Below are 20224 nucleotides of genomic sequence, written 5' to 3'. Positions count from 1 at the left end.
ATATATGTATGTGTGTGTGTGTGTACGTGTGTGCTTATTTAAATATATTTCACAGCTTACTTATAACCGTCCTTTAACTTGTGGAGATTAATGTCACGAGCGAACACATATAAATAAATGAAATAAAATTCCAAATTTTAAGATGTTGACCATCTTACCGTTTATTTCAACGTACTTCAAGAAGTAAAGAGTAAGATGTCAACATCTTAAAAAATTGGAATATAAACGTTTTATTGCATACATACACACGCACACACAAATACACACTCACACAGATATATATATATATATATATATATATATATATATATATATATATATATATATATATACACTACGTTTGCCGGGATTGAATGATGATGGACGAATATTTCAGAATTATATATTTTTATTGCCATCGAACACGGTAAAATCACCTATTTTTAAATAAAATTAATTAATTACCTGTTCTAGTTTTGTTGTATTCCAGTATGTGTGTTTATATTCTGTTCATCTATATAGTACATGTATCGGGTTTCTTATTGAATGTGCGTCTGTTCTTCTTTAACGTGTGAACGCCTAGTTTTTAAAATGTCACAAAACAACTTATCTAGTACATGTTCACATATAACGACAAAAAATGGAACGAATAAACATCTTTTTGTCTTGCCAGACAAAGGAAGACATATCTTCAGAAAAAGGTACGAATACCAGTCTATGGGGTTACAACATTCGGCCAATTAAGGAACCACTTGGACCATCCTTGATCTGACTGGACGGAAAGCTGCAACGAAAATTCTATCACGAACAACACACCTCGGATTTCTTTTTTTGCAACTGTTTATTCCAGAATGTTCTTCCCATCTTAGAAAGGTTACACGCTGATACAGTCCTAATAACAATCATTAATAACCTCTAATAGCCCCCATTAATCCATATTAATCCTTAGTGTACATCGAACGGCTACCACTGCAACTCATCAAACCAAAGGTGCGTACAAAATTTCAGCCAAATTGAACCAGTCGTTTCTAGGAAAAAGATAAACAGACAAAGAAACGACAGATAAAGAGGAACACGCACACAAACACGCACACACACACACGCACACTCACACACATACACACACACTTATATATACAGAATGAGGCATGTGAAACGGATGTTTTTTTAGAACTTTCCATGTTCTGTTTGAGTAAAGGATAGGGAGTGAGAGAGATAGTCTTTAAACCTGCTTAAAGTGTGATATAGTTTGTTGTTATTTGCTTATCTTTTAAGAAAAATTCTGTTTTAGTTATTGATTTTAAATTGTGTTTCTAAACGCAGCCGATTCCTGCGACTCACCCTTTATATATATATATATATATATATATATATATATATATATATATATATATATATATGTATATATATGTATATATATATATATATATATATTATCTAATGTGTCAATGTATTATATTAAGAAGATGAAATGCAGAATCTTTCTGTGTTGTGTATTGACATATATACTTTAATAGCTTACTATATATATATATATATATATATATATACATATAAATGTATATATATATATATATATGTTTGTGTGTGTGTGAAAGTGAGTCACAACACTGATCGAAATTGTTGCAGATATTATTGTCAATCTGGGAGACTCATTTATTGTCACTCGCACTCCAGGAATACAGGTATTTTCAGCGTTGAGCACTCATTTAGATTGTCTCCTGTAGATACTTTTTTGAATGAAGTAATTTTTATAGACCCTGTAGGTGATGCAGTTGTTTTACATTATTGTTCGGCTATCCCAATCAGGATAAGACTACAACTAATGCTAATTGAAACTCATCCGATATTCTTCGAATAAAACACGTTGCCTGGTGAATAATGCATTTTCAATTTCACGTTTCTATTTAATTCATGCATGATATGGTCGACTAAAACGGATAATATCTCCTGATTATACTATTTTGTTTTTCTTCATCAGCCCCCCAAAAGCTGAAATTTTCTAGCATGATGCAATTATAAAATGTAAAAGAAACATTAAAATACAAATGAAATTTGTTAATCCAAAAAAAAAAAAAAAACTAAAGAAAAATAGGCTTACCGATGAAAATGTGGTTTAAACTCTGCACCTGGCAGACAAACATTAAATTTCTTAGTGACCATGATAAAAAATAACGACACAAATATTTCAAACGTAACCCTGAGAGAAGAGAAAAACATCTATTTTATAGTTTAGTGTGATAGACTAACGAAAATGTTATTTCAAACTGAAGCCTGACGTAACAGCAAAAAAAAAATACGATTTCATATGTAAAATGGATTTTTTTTTAACAAAAATGCAATTCCTAACTGAAATGTATCTTATGATACAAGTGAAATTTCTATTTCTTAATTAAGCAGAGCAGACCGACGTAGATACCATTTAAAACTTAAGCGTGACAGATCATCGAAAATGTTATTTTATTCTTAAGAGTCGCAGATCAGCAAAAAGTGAGTTTTCATATTTAAGCCTGGCAAACCGACAATATATATAATTTCTCTTATAGTGAAGCGTGAAAACACAGCAAAAATTCTATTTTAAACTTAAGCATTACAGTTTAGCGAAAATGTTATTCCAAACGTAGGCCTGAGCGGCAAGCTAGAATCTCATTTAAAAACCTAGGCGTGACAAGCCAGCAAAGATGATATTTCGAACTTAAGCGTTACAGGTCATCGAAAAGGCTATTTCAAACTTCAACGGTACAGGTCATGCACTTTTATAATTTAATCATGGTAGTCAATTAAATTTGCGGTTTAATACTATTGTGTGACAGATTAGTAAGGCTGCCCTCTTTATGTGATAATGTGTAACCGTTTGTCAAGGCCAGAGGACACTACAGGATAAGAGTTTGTGAGTGTCAGATAAACGATGGGACATCACCGTGATAATTGGCAACGATGGTTTAAGCTAGGCAGAACATAATTAGCAAAGAGGACAGCTCAACAAGAATTTAATAACATTTGATCTCGAAACGACCATGTTGTAGCCAGCTGGGAAGCAACCATGCACTGTTGTGTTCAACATACAGGTATTTCTTTGAAAGAGACTTTGCTCATGGGATTTCCGATTATTTTTTTGTACACAGAGGAAGAAATGAAAACGATTTACACTTTCATGCTTAATTTTGACAGCCTGGTAGAATAGTTTCTTCAAACGTAAAGGTGGCATACCAGAGCAAAGGCGATTCCATGCTTAAACATGGCAAGGTGACGGGACGTCTATTTCAAACCAACGAAGATTCAATTTCTTATTGAAAATCAACATACCAAAATGCTACGTGAAGTTTAGGTGTGACAGATCAACTGGCGGCCAGAGACTTTTGCTTAGATATCTGGCCATACATAAAAATAACTACAAGCATTTTAACCCCCTCGACGTAAATACCCACGACAAACCAGACAAGCAGCAAAACCCCACCCCTACACAGTAGAGATCTTTAGGTGTAAGATAACTTTTTGCTCCAATAATTCTTTCCCAAGAACCGCTAGACTTTGGAACTCCCTTCCATGATTCTGCTTTCCCAACTGTACTGACATGCAGAAATTCAAGTGTAATGTGAACATACATCTTGCTGCTAATCTCTCGACATAATATCCCTGCAACTTATGTCCCCTATAATAGTCCCCTACATCAAAGTGGCACTGTGGGTGGTAAAAATGGAATAATAATAATAATAATAATAATAATAATAATAATAATAATAATAATAATAAGAAGAAGAAGAAGAAGAAGAAGAATTTGTTGTCACTCAGCTTCTTGAGAACACCACAGGTTTCCAATCAGATCGTTTGTTGACTTGTGTGAAAGCTCCATGCGAGCGAATAATAATAATAATAATGATAATAATAGTAATAATAATAATAATAATAATAATAATAATAATAATGATGATAAAATGAATAATTATAATAATTTATATATATATATATATATATATATATATATATATATATAATATGCCCGCTCAATTGTAGTCTTTACCGATGAAACCGTTACATGATGTTGTATTGTGACTCAACAAAGCTCACTGTTACCGTAAAATACTGTTCGACCGCCTCCCTCCCACGAAATTCTCATAGAGAATTATTATTAAATGCTCATAGAGGTGCCTGGAACCATGACAAAGACGTTCCGTACGTCTGGGAGGCGCGTTTTTATGATGTCAATAACACGTGACCGACAGACAAAGCGTTCCCCAGATGTGCGAGGTCGCATTAAAAAATGATCGGAGATAGGGACATAATTAATCTGTTTACCGGAAGCGGGCGCACGCTTAATATGATTTTCTAATTTGTTCAGGCATGATATTTTGTGCCACAAAATAAGCATTATTACGGCAATTGCGAGCAATAAATGACGCATAGCAAAATATTGGTGGACACAGAAACGGGAATATTGCGGCAATTTCATAATAATAGAAAAAAATAAACAAAAAACATAATAATAACAAATCATACATGGCCAAAGAAATACGATTTTATTGGTTTCAAATATAATTTGTTGTTCATGCACTTTCTAAATTATACACAAAAGAAACTGACACCCTTGAGCTAGGTGTAAACTCGTACCCAAACTAACCTCCCCGACACCCGGTATTATATTATTTAAACAGTTTCTGAGAACACTTCAATTGTTCGTCCTCAAACAATTCTGACTTCTAATTCTCTCAACTACCTAGACTTTCTACCCCTAACGACATCTCAGCTACAACTGTGAACCACACGGTCTGGGAATAGCCTCCTTCTACTTACATAAGCATCTCCCCTTTCTTCGGCTCTCCCTCTCGATTCGGACGCCCACTAGCTTCAGTGGAAAAAATCTACACCGCCCGAGGGACAGAAAAAATACGACCATCAAATATTGCAGATGGGATTACAAAAGTGACCCAACAGCCGACAAATGGAAGAAAGAGAAAGAAGAATATAACAGCAGATATTGACTTCAATAAAATTAAAATAAATAATATAAGTGTATAAATATATAAGCAGATAGATAGAAAATATCATGCTAAAATAGATAAAACGCATAGCTACCTAGAAAAATTACATATATTAGAAGGGTCATCACATATTCAGGCATTTTTATTTTGAATTCAGTTATGAATGGTAAATAGGATAATTGGTTGAATGATTAGAAATTGTATTTAAAGGGGGGGGGTAACTGCCATTGTTAAAATAATTAAGACTTTATTAAAACAGTCAGATCTACCCATAGAGGTCCTGGATATGACCTAAAACTATATCAAGTGGTGAGGCCCCAGCTTGCCGGCTTTGGGGAGTGTGGAGCTGCCCTTTAATTTGCATTGCTCCCAGGTCCACTCTGACCCGGAGTAGTAGTACCTGTTAGGGTCCAAATTATGGGTTGAATAGAAACCGACTTGAAAACAACAAATATATTCTATTAAAAAAGTTTTCTTCAAAATCTTTGGATTCGACATTAAATAACCTGAAAAGGGTTCATATGCCGTAAAACAAAAACAACCAACCAACCTACCCATAGAATATGTTTACCCAGTTTTAGACACACAAAAAATAAGCATAGAGAATCAAGCATCACATTAAATTTGAAAGGAGTTTAGATCAAATTGTCTACATAAATACAAGAAATAAAGTATCGAAATTATATATATAAAAAAGAAATGGTTGAGAATCCTTAGTTTTACTTTCTTTGGAAGAGAAATGAAGAAGGTTGACTTATGACATTTCCTCGGATAATCAATGGTATTTTTTTACCGTGTGAAACACTTTCTTTATAACTTTTCTCGTAAGGTAATCTACATATCTACCAAAGTGTGAATGCCTGCGTGAGCATAATACTCAACCTCAACGAATTTTGCATCAACATACTTGACATTTGCTTTATAGGTTTTCAAGACATGTGGAGAACATTTTCATCTGTTTCTATCTGGAAAAAAGTGCTGATAAGGGATCAAAATGGGAAAATTCGTCCGCAGGATGGGGGGGGTCATCGGATTGTTATCTGCTTGCTAACTGTACATGTAAAATCTGAGCCCTTCCTGGTAGAATCGGGTGTGAAGCAGGGATGCGTCATTGCGCCCATCTTGTTTAATCTTTTTCTTACTGCGGTTTCCAATGTTGCCAAACAGCAAATCCATCCTGCTGATGGGATCCGCCTCTCATACCGGCTGGATGGCAACCTCTTCAACCTGCGTCGCCTCCATGCCAGATCACGTGTGACAGAAGAAGCAATCCATGAATTGCAATACGCTGACGACACAGCTCTGGTGAGCTCATCTGAAGAGGGTCTTCAGCGCACCATCAACACTATCTCCAACATTTACTCCCGAGCTGGTCTAGCCATCAATATCAACAAAACAGAGGCACTTAACATATGTGAACATCGTCAGGAACCCCCAATATACACAATCAACAAACAGCCACTGAAAAACACTCAAGTTTACTTATCTTGGCTCAGTGCTCACTGACTCCTGTGACCTAACAAGTGAGGTCCAACGGCGCATTGGTCTGGCTGCTGCAGCCTTTGGCAGACTCTCGCACAGAGTTTTTATGAACCGTAACCTCACCACCACCACCAAGGTTTCTGTCTACAGAGCAATCTGTCTCTCCATCCTCTTGTATGGCAGCGAGTCATGGGTGCCTTATAGACGCCACCTGAAAAAGCTAGAAGCATTTCATACCAACTGCTTACAGCGTATACTAGGTTTAAAATGGTGGCACAGGGTGCCACACAATGAGATACGCGGGCGCACTCAAATGGACCCACTTGAAAAAATTCGAACTCATAGACAACTTAGGTGGCTTTGTCACACCATCCGGATGCCAGCAGAAAGGCTCCCACGCAAGGTCCTCTACGGGGAACTTGCAGAGGGCAGACGCAACCCTGGGAGCCCACGTAAACGTTTCAAGGACCAAATAAAAACATCATTGAAAAAATGTGGCATAGAATCCAACGCCATAGAACATGCTGCTGCTGATAGGAGAAAATGGCGAAACATCTGCCCAGAGGGCTTGGAAACTTTCACCTCCACCTATAACGACCGAGCAGAGCGAAGAAGACACCAAAGGCACGCGGCGCAGCGGGCAGACGGCATCTTCCCCTGTGCTGCCTGCGGCCGTGTATGCAATTCACGAATTGGACTCCACAGTCACCAGCGAGTCCATAAGGCCTAATCTATCTGGGACTGTTAGGCATGGTGCAACGTCATCGTCGTCAGCGACGGACTACTGAAGAAGAAGAAGAAGAAGAAGAAGAAGAAGTACATGCGTTAACTTTCTCATTATATGTTCCTTATAGTAAGAATAAGTAGGTCTGAAAACACTGTTTAAAGACCGTGTCAAGCTGGCCTAATGGTTGTCGTATTCGATCACTTATTTTGGTTTTGATTTCAATCTCAGTTTTTAGTTACAAGAATTAAACTCTTTAGAAAAAAAACAAAATAGTTGCATGCACATGTCTCGGTTTGTGTATGAACAAAAAATATAAGGTTCATATGTATTTTACGACAGGGCAACGCAGTGAGGCCTGCTAGTTTCTATATAGCTATATAATTGTTACTAGCCTGGGTGCTCGGTGTTGCTCGGATGTTAGTAGGTGTGTGTGGGGTAAAACAAAAAGTTGCAGTAGGCAGGCAGGCTCGAACTCGTGATGCTAAGGCGGAAAAGAAAGTGGAGGTGTATGTAAGGATGTTGGTTGAGCAAAAAAAAAAAAAAAGAAGGAAAATTTCCAGCGGAAAAAAAATAGGAGTAGTAAGCAGGCTCGAACCCGTAGCGCGCCAAAGGAAAAAGAGGTAAAAAAAAAATTAAAAAATTAAAAAAAAACAAATGCTCTTATCGATGAGCCTGCGTGGTTATGACGTCACAGGTGGTCGAAATAACGCCTTTTATGCGACATCGTTTACGTGAGCTTTGTATGACTTGAAAAAAAATGTCAGCGAAAATACCCACCCTCCCTGTAGAAAACTGCCAAGTTTAGGTGAAGGAATTAATGTTGTGGCCAATTTTTGATATTTGTCGCCCGGAGGGTCGAGTTTCAAAACGATACCGATGTAGTGAAAATCCGTCGTCTCTGTCGAAAATTTTAGACATACATACATACATACATACATACATACACACATACATACATACATACATTTAAAGAGACAGATGAGATTTATATTATAGATGAACTTCCATTTTAATAAATCATTTTACCAAGAATTCTTCATAAGTTTTGGTTTCGGTTTCGGTTATAGCTAAAGGAACTCTCTCTCACACACACACACACCCATACACACATATATATATATTTATATATATATATTTATATATACATTTCTTTATAAGTTTTGGTTTCGGTTTCGACTCAAGCTGATGCACCGAAGATATATTGATTATTTTTTTTAATCACAGCTTTTTAGTATAAGAGAATCGATAGAAAATTGACTCTTTAATAATATATAAGACATATGCTCGAATAAAGATATCACATTTAAGCGTATTTTACAACTGGCCTGCGTCGGGGGTCCCTGCTAACTTAAATAAATACTTTTGCAGTAGTAAAAAAAAAGCTACAACAATATTAAGACGTCTCCATTTACACTAATCATCCACAAAATACCATAGATCCCGCTGGTACATGTTTTTAATACTATACAAAAATTGATGGTATCGAGATTACCACTAGTGTATCCTTCTCTGGTTGCCTGTTTGATTGCAACTTTAATTAAACTTTATATAGCCTATATTTTACCCCGTTACAAATAGCAGCTGTCTTTCTAAAATGTTTGATAATCACTGGAGTAGTTTATTAATTAATCCTTATTTTACAAATACATAAACAATGTAAAAATATATAACTTTATAAATTTGCTAGCAGGAACACCTGACGTTACCCGGGATTGAATGATGATCAACGAATTTTTCTACTTTCCCATATATTATTGTCATCGAAATCGGTAAAATCGCCCATTTTTAAATCAAATCGATTGATTGCATGCTCTAGTTGGGGACCCACTGTGGTGCACCAGGATAAAGATTCACATGCCTCCGAGCAGTGACTTAGCCACAATAAATCGTAGTTTACAGTGCACTATAGAGAACCTAGTGTTCATTTTATACAACTGCTTTCATATAATAGCTTTATTATATGTTAAACGGAAAGAGTCACATATCCTGGTTCAAGTGTGTTCTAAACAGAAACATTCATTTCAGACCTACTTCTTTCATATCCGATAACCTATTGTTTATGTTATATGCTCGGCTTTTCTGATAATGCAATGATGAAATTTCTCAAATACACTTGTAATGTTAGGCTGTATAAAACGTTAACTTTAATCAAAATCCGCTGTTCGTTCTTTTATCGGATTTTTTCGATTATCGATAGTTATCGGAGATATACCGAAACAAATCCTATCCAAGAACACTGCCAGGAACATAATGTACATTTCCATGAAATGAAATTCCAAAACAAAACCTGATTCTAGCGCTTACGAGTCCATAGGGAACTATCTCTCTCTCTCTCTCTTTCTCTCTATCACACACAGATTAAGTTAATTTTATGCAATAGATAGATAGATAGATAGATAGATAGATAGATAAATCATTCAAGCATGTTCATACCCGATGTACGGATTGACTACACCGGTTGAACGAGGAAGAAATGGGTTAATTTATTTTGCTCGAAATATTTCAAGCGTACGAATCTATACAATTTAAGATTTAAGAGTCCCGGGGAAGATGTCTAAATATTACGCATGTCTTGAGTTGCATAATTTCTCGCACTAAAATTGATTGACGTCCAACGAATCTTAAGTTTAAATTCATTCGCTTTAAGCAGCTTGAGAAACGCATAAATATGGATTACGGATGTTAGTGTGGTCACCAAGTGCATTGCGTACAATTTGAAATGAAGTAAAAGATTACGTACGCAAATGCAGTGGCGTTCGCTATATCAAACAAAGGATACGATTGTACACGGAGAAAGCTTCAATATCATTGAAACATAGCGCAGAGGCGCGTATAAAAACTTCCTGCGAAACAACATCACTGGTGAGCAAAAATAAAGACTTCGAAAATAGATCAGGTTAGAAGACGGGGATAACGTTCGCGATCACGTTAAATACGTGGTTAACGTCACGGCCGCAACTATTAGGAAATAAATGTCGTAGTACGAAAAAAGAAAAAAAAACGAGTTTATTGTCTTCTCTATTCTTTGCGACTGAGCATACAAAGTGTTGGTTCCAGGATTACGTTACCTTATTCATTGTATATTGCGTTTTCAGTTATTGGGATTATTTGAATTACTGTTCTCAAATTGGATATCATTTTAAAAATAAATTGCCTTGACTAAACATTAACAGGCAACCTGAATTGGAACAAATATAATGAGGACAGTGCCAAGGCTGCTGCAAAGAAAGTGCGCTTGCTATACTGTGTTAGAAAATTACTCAAACAATAGAATATCTTATATTTAACAAACCCATAACTAGCCCATGAGTGAAGTACTGTAACAGTTGAGGTGGTGCATCTACTACTAGTCACCCACTCTTAGACCAAGTCGAATAAAGAGTCTTAAATCTAATAGATCCCGTAATGTTGACTAAGCTCCAACCATGGCTCATCGCCCACAATGCCACATTTATGTGCTTGTAGTAAAAGAGCTTGAATTGAATGTACTCTGATGAATTGATAACACTTGTGCTTACTTTACGTGTCCATGCCTGACTATTCCGATAGATAGCAAAATCCCACCCTTTATGACTGAGGTTTCTAGAAGCCGAATACCGTTGCACTCCAAAAAGGTTTTATTCCTGGACTGCGAGGCATTGAAAATTCCCCTGTTTCTTGCTTCCCTTACTGTATTAATCTCTTGAAGTTTAAATGTAATATTAACACATATCTTGCTGTTCGATCAGCACAGTATCCTATTAGTCACAATCACAACTAATAGTCTCTTAAGTTGCAAGTGGCAATATACCGCGTTTGGGGGAAAAAGTAAAAAGAAAAAGAAAACCGTTTAAATAACGATCTTGTTCTAGCGTATATTGTGGTACTTAAAACACTTTATGTCGATAACAGCAATTTGTACGGAATTTTGAATCACACTTTTTAATTAATTTAATTAAATTACGATATTGTTCATTGTTAATAATATCCTGTATATGGCCTCTACAGAACATGCATTTTAAACATCCAGAAAGCTGTAATTTAGAATTAATTAAACCTCCTCATTTATCTGTTGCGTCCGGAATCTTTGGGCGTAAATATATTATGGATTTTAAAGTTTGATATAAATATCTCTGCGTTCAACGAACTTCAAAAAATGTCGAAGATTACATCGTTGTGAACGTTGTGAATGTATCATACCTTATTGGAACAGCAGTTTAAAAGGTCAAATAATGTCTAATTAATAACGTAAAACTTTCTGGACATCAATCATTTTTATTTTAATCCTTAATACTAGTTTCAATCATTGCTTATAGGAGTGAAAATAGCAAGATTTAATCAAGCAAAGCTAATATATATATATATGATATAAAGTTGAGTGTCTGTGTCTGGTCACGAATAGGCTCCAATATGCTTGACTATTTTAAAAACACTGAATACATATAATGATAGAAGACGTATCGAGACACAGGAATGGGTATGTTTGATCTGGCAGAACGGTGGTTCATTAAAATTGCGGGGCTGCGTAAGTATACTTTGATAATTATGTTTCAGTTTGAAGAAATATGGTATATAAACTTATGGGGTGTTCAACGAAAGTAAAAATAAAATAGATAAACCCCATAATTTATTATACCATACCTGTTCACACTGAAACACTTATCACAATATTCTGTGGATCTATATTAAAAAACCTTGGTAAACTTTGTGACATATTTCCATTCAATGGAGGTCAAGCGCGAACGCCCACCCCATAATTTTATCATACCACATTTCTTCAAGCTGAAACATAATTATCAAAGTATACTTACGCAGATAGATATGAAAAGTATTTATTAAAGTGTGTGCCTATTTCCATTTTATGGAGGCTAGGCGCGAACGCAGACCCCACAATTTTATTATACCACCCCTATTTAAGATAAAACATACTTATCAAAGTATTATCATGTACATCTATATCAAAAATACTTGTAAACGTTATTTTTTTTAATTTTAAATTTTTTCATTTCCATACTTTGTGGACCAGGCACGTACGCAGACCCCACAATTTTAATGAATCATCATTATGCCAGATCAAACATACTCATTCCTGTGTCTCGATACATCTTCTATCATTATATGTGATCAGTTTTTTATAATAGTCAACCATATAGAGGAGCCTATTCGTTGCCAGACACAGAAACAGACGTTCAGATTTATATTGTCTTTGACTTTATATATATATATATATATATATATATATATATATATATATATATATATATTAAGTCAAAGACAATGTGGAGGAGGACCGGAAAAGATGAAGTAAAAAAGAAAAAAACAAACAGATGTAGACGAGTATGGTTGAGTAGAAGAGTGTCTAACCTTTATTTGACTATCATTCTTCACTTTATTATATAATTATTTATAACCAAGTTGCTGGTATGTCCGGTGTATGTAAAGTCCGTGGGTGGTGTGGAACTTTGATTTATTTCGAGAGAAAGGTACCTCTCTTTTTCAAAATAAAAGACAAAAGTGGATTCAAGATGGCGGAGAGACTCCTCTCTCTCTCTCTCTCTCTATATATATATATATATATATATATATATATATATATATATATATCGTCGTACAATACGCTCAAACATATTTTATTTTATGCAGATTGCGTAAGAATTTTAATAGAATAAATCCTCTATTGATTATTATATATTTTGAGGAATACTTTGGTCGGTAGACTAATTCTAAAAAGAAATCAATTTCCGCCTGTGTTTGTTTTCTATATTACGTCAGCTGATACTCGGACTTGCCGATGAATGCCCCGGTAAAGTTACTTCTGATTAATGTTTAGTTTTCAAATATGCAAACCATGAAATGATTTACGGCGAATTTAAATAGTTTCTCTTCTTTATATTGTAAATTTAACTCGTTAAAAAGAAAAAAAATATTAAAATAAAATCGTGAGGTACTCTCGAGTTTTGATAGGGGGCCATTCGATCGTTAGTCAAATTCTATCCTATTAATATATATCCCCAGATTATCATAAAGCGATGTTTTAAAAACAAGACAAAGTTCGTTAAAATTTTAATTTCTACCTTGGCCGATGTAAAGTAAAATATTCCCGTGCCAAAGTTATTTCATCTTTCTATAAGAGAGAAACGCTATTTTAAAGATCGTATTGTTTTTCGATATTTATTATGGGATGGATTTCTGTACAAAACATATCTAAGCACACTGCCAAACATATAAATTAACTTTGTGTAAAATTTGAAATAAATAGGCTCAGCCATTTCGGAATCTGTGAAGAAGAAACACAAAGACAACTTTCGTTTATTAAAATTCCATTCTAAAATTCTATATATTTTTTCACCTTTGGGTATAATTTGAAGAATTGAGTTTCTACATTTGAATAAGTCTAATTTAGTCTCCCCCAAAATTCATCCGTATATTTTCAAGTTCGTGCTTTTTACAGTTAACGATTTTGCTCTTTATAAAGCTCTCTATTTTGTGCTATTTCTTTAAATGTAAATTTATAAACGACATAATCACGTTGAAGCACCGGTTTTCGTCAAATCACCGAAGTTAAGCAACGTTGAGCCTGGTTAGTCCAGATGGGTGATTATTTGGGAATTCTAGGCTCTGTATGTGCTCTCCGTTTATCTCGGCATTTGTTTCTAGTCGTCTTGTACTTAACGTGCCACTGGTATTTAACAATGTCGACTCAGAAGAGGTGTGGTTGGAGGTTGCGCACTTCCTGCCACAAAAATTTCATCCCTTCGTGGGAATCCATAGTATGTTAAAGATTGAAGGAGCCTATATATTTAAGTGTGAGTGTTATTCAATGTCGCTTAGTGTCATAAAATTGCAATTAAAATTATAGAAACAAAAAATAAATATATCTTGTTTTCTCGTTTTTTCTTTCTTCTACATCTCGGATTGAAAATAATTTGACTTTTCAGCAAATGCATAAATCTATTAACAGTAGATGTTGCTCAAATTCCTGCACATATGCTGTGATTGTGCATAATAAGGTTGCAGTAAAAATAGTGGAATATTACTACTGCTTCAGAAAATATCTGCCATAATTATGTGGAATACACGTGGGTGTTTTCAGATGAACTACTGTTGTCATATCTGTGGATATGTTGCCTGAAGGGTTTTCTTCTAAGTTGGAAAAAGTAAAGAGCCGACTTTGAAAGCTTGGTATTTTCACTTCGGTTCTCACCTTCCCACACTCAAGGAACGCTGTTCTATAATAATAAAAACTTACTCATATCACCGAAAATATAACATTCAGACTGATTGAAGATAATTATATAATCTTCGTGATCTCTGTTCCAAATTACTTACCAACTAAGCAGTCGCCAAATAGAGATTGAAATTACTTATTAGTCATATATTGCCAGTCACTGCCATCTCACATCGTACGTCGATTGAGCTTTCAATTAGGCTATCTCTCACTGTATTTATAGATTATGTAACATCATATTTGCTTGAGTATATTCTAGTATACTACATGGTTTACAATTCAGCATAATGCTGACCTCTACTACTTTCTTAACGGTTCTATTATTTGTTAGTTTCGACTAATGAAATTATAAAACAAGGTGATCTATCCTTGGATATCTAAAAGACTGAGCAAGATTCAACGTCACGTCGGTGTACTCTCTTATTTTCATTATCTCAAGATTTGCTTAAAGATATAATCGAATTGAATAGTAAAATCAATTTATATCACAATGCTGAACAACACTTCGAAGGCCTCTTAACAACATATTTCAATTGACTATTCACACAAGTGATAAAGATTTCAATTACTTCCAAATATACTTATAAGGTTGCAATGCAATACGTGACAATTACTCGGATCGATAAAACGAAATCTTTTAAACTACATTGCGATGAAATTAAATGTCTCTTTAAACTAACAAATCAAACAACGAACACAATCATTTTAATAATAATAATAATAATAATAATAATAATATATGGTTTAGCAATAAAATCTATGTAATTGTTTTTATACGTTGCACTTCATCATTTATTATCCAAATAATTCTTCTCTTTATAATGAACACTTTATTCAATACGTATAATTGAATTTTGTCTTTCAAGGTTCCTGGCTCATAGGCTTGGATCAAAATATTACATCGGTTCAGTGCCAACTCACAACAGCAGCGCCATCAATGAATGCTACCATATTATTTCTTTAACACTTTATACATAGTCCCTCTAAGTACTGATCAATCCTTACATTATTTTACAAATGGGAACTTATGTTCTTAAAGTGATATGGCCGTACGCGATGAAGTACATGATTTTAAGCTTTCTAATTCAGAATTACGTTTGTGTTTTAAGCAGAATAAACTGTCGCACTTTTCCGCAGACGGCCATGTTACTTGGACAGGAGAATCAACCTCGAATAGGTTAATCTTATTTGTGTAAGTTTGCATTATGTTGCATTCATGCCACCTGCAAACATTCATGTACACCGGCCGTGATCGTCCGTTTGTTGCCTAGGTCTGAATTCAGTGCTCAATTCAAGCACTGTCAATGCTCTAACAAAAGAAATATTTTTCTGAACAAAACCACAACCTTATCTGTTTTATTTTTATATACTTTACATCCGTTTCCATCGACTAAATCTAGATATTGGAAAATTTCGGAAACATCATTTTCCTACTAAAATCACCCAAACCTAGATCATCATTAAAATCCAAACACTTTATAATAGATGATTATAGATAATTGATGTTTGTTTCTCGTACTGTTAATTTGTCAACCCCCTTTTTCTGATCCGATCTTCTCTGACTATATCAACGTGTGGAATTGTATATCTAATGTTAACTAACATGTTGCAGATCAATTCCCCTACGACCTTTTCCATATACATATGGCTCCAATATCTCTAAATAAAAATATGAATACAGACGACACTAGTTGCTCGAAACGTCTCTTTAACTGTGGATGTCTTTAGATGCCATAGAGTTTTCTACTGTATTAACGTATTTCCCCAGACTGCTTGCGTTTCCAAACTCTAGCAAAAAGTATGATGGACCTTCCAAACGTCAAGCCTCCAATTATGTTAACTCAAAAGCTGAATATCTGTGGAGACCAGAATTGTACCATGAGAACAGGCAACCTTTATTTGTTCTAGAATTTTTTTTATTTTAAATAGTCAGCACCATCTTCAATGCGTGTTTGCCAGCGATAGACGATGGTTATGAATGGAGTCTGGAGCCAACTATATAATACGAAGTTCATTCATAAAGTAAAACCTCTTTTTTTTTTAACTCAGCATTTTGAAAGGTAAAAAAACGGGAGCGGTCCCCTTAAAATGAGCAAATTTTTGTGCTTCAGAATTTATTCTTCTGTATAATCACGATTTTAGTGTACTTCTGCCAAGAATACAATGACACATTACTGCTTCTAATGCAAGTCCACGAGAGAAGGTTGATTTCTTCGAGTCTCACACTATCAATATCTAAAAAAGAACGATAAAAATTCCAGTTCATGGTTGTATAGGTATAGTAGCCATAACAATGCTATTTATAATCTCCTCTGGTCGATTCAAGCGGATTAAAAAATAGAAAGAAAAGCACTACATTTGGAACGCTTCTCGTGTATATAAAATATATGTCTTGTACAACTTTTTGCTTGAAATCAAAGTTTAGATGAGGAACATGGGGGTTGTAATAACTGCTGGGGTCCTAACTATGGGTTAGACATATCTATACATATAAGTCAACATTTATATCTTTAAGGAATTCGGAATGAGGCTAAACGAGAGGAATTAATTGTTAGTTAAGCAAAGAAGAATATTATAAGAAAGTTGCAAATTATTGGTTGAATGAACGCTATTTAATTTTATGTCACAAAGAGACAACAAATCAGATTTCATATGAAAACGGATTTATATTCCTTAGAGTATGAGTTTGTTTATTGGCTTGTACGGCACAATAACGTGGACACAACGGTTCTCGCTAGATCACCAAAGTTAAGCAACGTTGAGCCTGGCCAATACCAGATGGGTGACTATTTGGGGAAGCCGAGACGCTGTATGTACCGCGAAGTAAAATACCAGGTTGTGAAACTGGCGCGGTCTATCCTTTTCTCGAGGGTAGATGAGACTCTCTTAAGCTGTGGTAGGCACCCCATCTAGTCACGATAAAAAAAATACCCTTGATAGCCCTGGCGAAGCATCAAGTATTCAGTTACCGACAAGATACACTACACACCCGTGTAATGAGTTCAATCCCGGCTGCGACCACGCTGGATGACTTCTAGAGGGTTTGAACGCACACACCTGGTTTTGTAGAACTATGACGTGCTGTTAAAGATCTACGTTAAAGCTTGACTACTGGGTTTACAAATGTCCTTTCTTTTCACATTGTTTCTTCGCTATTTGTGCATATTTTTCGTTCTATTCGGTTTATCCACCTAATTGTCCGGCTTTACCAAACTGTATTATGTATAATAAAAATGCATAAAATGTGAAATAATCGCATTAGCATTTGATAGGCTGGTGTAAGTATGTCCTCGCGGACTAAAAGGTATATATATAATGATTACTATCGGAAAAGCAAGGGGGAATCAATTCATCCAGCCAGCGCGACCGTAGCCGAGATTAAGCTCACTACACGAGTTTGTAGTGTAATTCAAATCTTGTTGGTAGCTGAATACTTGACCCTTCGCCAGGACTATCAAGGGTATTTTTTTATCGTGACGCCATCACTAGATGGGGGTGCCTACCACGGCTTAAGAGAGTCCCCTCTACCATCGAGAGAAGGATAGACCGCGCCAGTTTCTTCTCAACGTGGTATTTTACCTCGTGGTACCTACAGCGCCTCGCCTTCCCAAATGATTACCCATCTGGTATGTCCAGGCTCAACATTGCTTAACTTCGGTGATTTTGCGAGAACTGGTGTGTTAATGTGATTGTGCGGTATAATTAAACACGTTATAGAGTTAACGCAAGAGGTGGCACACGGTACATTGCTAAACCACTTGCGACATCAAATGGGTAAGGCATCCATCACCTCATCAATACAAAATTTCTGATGAATCACGACTTATGGGATCCTTTCTTTCAGTCTGTAACAATATATCCACCTGATCATGGCACGATAATTACGCCAAGACACTTGCAGATCAAAAGCATTTCGGAACCTATTTCAATGCGAACACATTATCAAATGTAAAATACCTTTATTTTATTAATGCAAAGGAGAGAATATAGGATGCAAAAAAAAAAAGAGAAAGATAAAAATATTCGTGGCAATTGGATAGTTACGTTCGGCAGAAACGTGAGTTTGCTACCTTTCCCTCCTCAGTTCCACGATGTTAAACTTTGAAAAAATAGTCCCTGTGCGAAGGACATGATTTTTCTAATGCGTTGTACTGACAGATAACAAACTGTTTTCGGTGCAGGAGATGATAAAAATGGATCCATATTTACTCCATAAAAATGTCCACCGACTAAAGGAAGGTGGACCTGTAAATTCACGCTCGTCCATTTGTCTGCCAACGCTTTTCTCAATAACTTGGATTTTTTTTTATAATTTTACACAACCATTAAATATGGTATTAGTAAAAAGAGCGGTTGCTTCACTTGGGATGCTTTCCGTCTAAAATTGAAACTTTTGTGCTTATGACAACAACAAAAAAAAAAAATGATGCATTGGATTTTTATAAAACTTTCTGAAAAGTTGTAACTAACTGATTCCTATATAATTTTGTTTGTCGCGATAACTAATGGGTGTGCCCCGGGGGCTCTTTTAGTGCTAATAAAAACTATCCATATTTGGGACTATTTTACCATATTTATCAAAAATTTTCTGTGTATGTCTATTTATCAGTTTGCATGGTGCTGAACTCAAATTTAAATGTGTTATCTTTTTAATTCTGAAGAAGCTAATGAGAAAAAGACAAATGGTTTATATTCTTCATTAAGTGGAAACAATGTTTTGTTTTTATAAATTGATATTTTTTCTATATCACAGGATATTAATTAATAAAGCAAATCAAGTCAAATTAGATGGATCAGTAACTTATCCAATACCTAAACTCTATACAATATCTAATAATATCGTTTGCATTAAAAAAAAATTTAAATCCACTAAAGTAAGGAATCATAAAGCTCTTAGTTAAATCTGTATACTACTACTCTACTACTACTACTACTACTACTACTACTACTACTACTACTACTAATAATAATAATAATAATAATAATAATAACAATATTGGTGTGAAAATCTTATTAACTTTTTTTAACTATTGTGTGAAAGACGCATGAGATCAAGGAGTGAGTAGATCGAAACAAGAAAGAAAAAACTGAATACTTGTAAACAGTGTAAGTCGAAAGTAAGAGTAAATAAAGAAATGACTTAAACAAAATAGAAGTAGTTTTATATCTATATGATATGCATGGGATGAGCAATCTTTAAGTAACTGGAGAGGGCTCTGCTATATATATATATATATATATATATATATATATATGTGTGTGTGTGTATATGTATATATATATGTATATGCATATATATGTATATATGTATGTATATATGTATGTATATATATATGTATATATGTGTATATATAATATGTGCATATATATATATATGTATATATATATGTATATGTGTGTGTATATATATGTGTGTATATATGTGTATATATGTGTATATATATAATATGTATATATGTATATATATAATATATATACATGTGTATATATAATGTATATATATGTATATATATGTGTATATATAATATATATGTGTATATATATGTGTATATATATAATATATATATGTATATATATGTTTATATATATATAATATATGTATATATATATGTGTATATATATAATATATATATATGTATATATATGTGTATATATAATATATATATATGCATATATATATGTGTATATAATATATATATGCATATATATGTGTATATATAATATATATATATGTATATATGTGTATATATATTATATATGCGTATATAAAATATATATATACATATATGTGGCTATATTATATATATATATATATATATATATATATATATATATATATATATATATATA

The 20224-nt window shown here is 34.3% G+C and overlaps 1 protein-coding gene across 1 annotated transcript in view; it reads left to right on the top strand.

Annotated features, from left to right (window-relative positions):
* Positions 1-20224, top strand: part of LOC145258206 (uncharacterized) — a 151890-nt gene that overhangs the window by 103033 nt on the left and 28633 nt on the right. The window lies entirely within an intron of this gene.

Source organism: Euprymna scolopes, chromosome 33, assembly GCF_053919585.1.
Source record: "Euprymna scolopes isolate OS-2025 chromosome 33, ASM5391958v1, whole genome shotgun sequence".
Taxonomy (NCBI): domain Eukaryota; kingdom Metazoa; phylum Mollusca; class Cephalopoda; order Sepiida; family Sepiolidae; genus Euprymna; species Euprymna scolopes.
The sequence above is the reverse complement of the archived record's forward strand: the minus strand, read 5'-3'. Positions and strand labels throughout refer to the sequence as shown.